At 39.7% G+C, this 3,716-nt stretch overlaps 1 long non-coding RNA gene across 1 annotated transcript; it reads right to left on the reverse strand.

The window, feature by feature from the left end:
- Positions 1–383: 383 nt before the first annotated feature.
- Positions 384–1,401, reverse strand: LOC131694020 (uncharacterized). Its single transcript, XR_009306377.1, has 4 exons — positions 1,117–1,401; positions 973–1,054; positions 834–899; positions 384–745 (listed from the first exon to the last, which is right to left on the reverse strand). It is a non-coding gene; the product is annotated as an uncharacterized LOC131694020 (long non-coding RNA).
- Between the last annotated feature and the right edge of the window lie 2,315 nt (positions 1,402–3,716).

The following is a 3,716-nucleotide window of genomic DNA, read 5'->3' on the forward strand; positions in this document are numbered from 1 at the left end:
CCTCTAGATCAGCTCAGTAGGTGGTTGGAGGGGAATTATGCTGGTACTCGTTTTGTGCGTACACATACTCACCACGGGACTCATTCACGTTGGGAACTATGGGAAAACGGACCATTCGTTGCTGCAGGCAACCAAGGTGAAGACCCAAAAGGTACGCGCTATACATAACAGATCACACTAGCGAAACCTTGAACCTTCTTTCAAATAGAACACCTGAAGACGAGGGCTGACGACTCCTTTCGAGTCCAGAGCTCGAATCAAATTGTGGTGTAAATATACGGACAATGTTAATCTTGAACGAAGCTCAATTCTTAATTATATGTACAATTTATTTTACCCTAACACATTTCCTTAAATCTAAGTGACGTCACAGTATCCTATTTCTACTTGCGGATTTTATTTGTTGGTGTAGGGTGTGCGATGGCGGCATAGCGTATAGCCGACGAGAACAGCAATGGCGGATCTGTGACCGCTTATAGTGGACGCTTCGATCCTTCCGGGGTGTCGATTATCGTGGTTGTGGTATTGACCGGAAACGAACTGGTTACCGATCCTTGTTGAAGATGCTGACGACAATATGGTGACGGATTGTCTAGCACGTCCAACCTTCGGTTCTGGTTGCAGGGACTCACGGCACTCCCGATCATGATCTGTCCGCTGCGTAGTAGGCGGTCGAGGAATCTCTCCTGTGAAAATATTCTTCGGACGAAGTCCGAAGCCGGAAACAAAAAGGTCCACTGGGGACCTGCCAAGTAGAAATTAGCGTATGTGTCACGTGTTTTTACAACCTGAACCTACACCAACGTTTTACCCGTTTCATTTTATAATTTTACCTTTTTGACTCTTTTTTAAATTGTATGTTCCGTGCTTTCCATGTCATGCTTTTCGTATTGGGAACACTGTTTAACAATATATTTAATTTTAACGATTAGCCCTAAGATAATACAGTTTAATAATTTTATGACAACTAACCGTACTAACACCTTTTAATTCACTTGACCCGATTTAATTATCACTATGTATATTCGCCTCATTTTTAATCTGCTAATCTGATCTACAACAAAAACATCATAAGAACATTTGACACCACTTAACAAAAATACAAAAAGACTTTACATTAATTTCAGTAAAACCGCGCGCACTTCTGATTTCTTCGGGCGTTGGGAGCAGAAAGAATGTTCTTGGCGGTAGCTGAGTGTGGCTAAGGCCGGATGATACCGAGTAAACCTAAATTTTCGCGATGTCACCCGATCTGACATTTACCTTGTCCACTTTTGGCAGCCCTTCCCATGACTGCAACAGCGATGAATGACATGTTGCGCGACATTACTTGATCACACCGTTGTGATTGAGTACCCTACTGAGAGTGTTCCTGCAGGAGTGACTCCTCCGTCCCAGACGTAAACGTCAGACTTGGAGGACTACCACTCACACAGTTGACAGTACTGTATAGCTAGGGTAGGACTTAAGATGGATTGGTGGAACTAATTGAGCAACTCTAGAGTTTTTTTTTTCATTTTGGCAAAGCCAACAATCAATATTGTAACCAGCGGTTACAACGTTAAGACAAGTATAGATAAAGAAACTGAGTGTCTGCGGATTTCCTCGAGGTGGTGTGCTATCACCACTTCTATGGAACCTTGTCGCCAATGAATTGTTGAAGAAACCTAATTATCATATAATCATCACCGGTATTTGCATTAACACACTTTTTGATTTGATGCAACAAGCCTTATGTGTTGTTGAGTAGTGGTGTCTTCATGTTGGACTATCAGTTAATCCAAATAAAACATCAATGGTGCTTTTTACGCAACAAAGGATTACAAACGGAGTTCGTCCACTGCAGTTCTTTGACTCTAAAATTATTAGCGCAGATCAAGTAAAGTACGTTGGGGTAATTCTTGATTCAAAACTTAATTGGACAGCTCACATAGATTTCAGGATCAAGAAAGCTTGCGTGGCCTTCGACCAATGTAGACGGGCTTTCGGTAAATCTTGGGGACTCAAACCCAAGTACATTCAGTGGATCTACACAACAATTGTTAGACCAATACTGGCATACGGGTGCCTTGTTTGGTGGCAGAAGGGAGAAGTTAAGACAATCCAATCAAAGTTAATCCATCTTCAGAGGATGGTCTTGATGGCGATGACTGGTGCGTTCTCGACAACACCTACTGCTGTTCTCGAGGCACTCTTGAACATAAAACCACTACATGTGTTTCTGAAACAAGAAGCACTTTCTTGTGCATACCGTCTTAAGGTTACTGGGCTCTGGAACAGTAACTCAATACATCGTGCAACTAGCCATACAAAACTGTGGCCCCAAATGGTTACTTGAGATGAGTATACACTTGCTACCAGTGACCTTACACTCACATGTAGTTTTCCATTTAAAACTTTCAATGTGAGAATTCCTCTACGCGAAGAATGGCTGTCTGGTTGGATGGAGCGACAACTTAAAAAATACGTAGTTTGTTTTACTGTTTTTTTAATTATTTGCTGTCAAAAATACAATTTTCTTTTTGAATATGATTCTAAACGCCATTTTAAATCGAAATGGTCTTAACAAAATTTTTCTAAAATGTAGTAGTTCTCGAGATATTTTAACTTTTGTTTTAACAACACAATTATTTTGTTTTATTACGACCTTTTCATAAGTTAGTCGCGTTTCTCCATCAACAATAATAGGTTTTTCAAAAGGCCCATAAACTTGCGTGCAACTTTCTCTTTGACATCAAGGCGATATTGTAAACCATTGGAAAGTTACATGAAAGCAACTTTTTTACCGATTTTTTCTCCATCATGCAATCACATTCAAAATGTTTCTTTTCTCTTTAGGTTTTTGGTAACAAAATATAAAAAATTAAAAAAATGGGTTTTTTCGCAATTTAAATTTTTATCATAAATTTTTGTTTTTTTTTGAAAAATGACGCAACATTTTTTTCAGTGTATATTTTTTCCAGACAGAAGTATTCATTCCCTGTAACTCGTTCTCAGATAGTTTTGCTGCATAAAATACAGTAATCGAACAAAAAAATTTTGAAATTCATACACGTAGAAACGTTTACGCCCTTTTGAAAAGTTGCTCTTGAGTCAAAAAATCTTATTACCTGTGGAAAACATTTAGTCTTGCATGACGGTGAAACGTGTAAAGTTTCATTGGAATCTAAGATGGTCGGTCACGATTTTAAAGATTTTCGGACGGATCTTCGTGGAATTCCTCTGGTGTCTATTGTCATAAAATAAGATTAAACCAATCTCATTCGCTTGGTAGATACTGTACCGTATTCCAGGTAGAAATCTTCTCGATTCTGTGTGGCGTATAATCAGCACTTCAACAGGGAATTTGCGGTAAAACAATCTATTTTTACTCTGACAGTCAGGCTTCCCTGAAAGCACTCAGTTCGCCAGACTCGAAATCAAAATTAGTAATCGCATATCGAACTCAAATCGAAGAACATAGCCTTTCAAATGCTATCTACCTTCTATGGATACCCGATCATTCCGGTATTACTGGAAATGAATGGGCGGACGAATTGGCAAGAGCTGGTGCTGCGACTGACTTCGTTAGTCCAGAACCAGTTCTACCACTGTCAATAAGTTGGATAAAGAACAAGATTCGCTCTTGGGCAGCATCCGATCATGCCAACCAATGGCGTAGCTTGCAAACTTGCGTTCAAACAAAGACTTTTCAGCCGGATGTGAGTCCGAAAATG

Source organism: Topomyia yanbarensis, chromosome 3, assembly GCF_030247195.1.
Source record: "Topomyia yanbarensis strain Yona2022 chromosome 3, ASM3024719v1, whole genome shotgun sequence".
Lineage (NCBI taxonomy): Eukaryota > Metazoa > Arthropoda > Insecta > Diptera > Culicidae > Topomyia > Topomyia yanbarensis.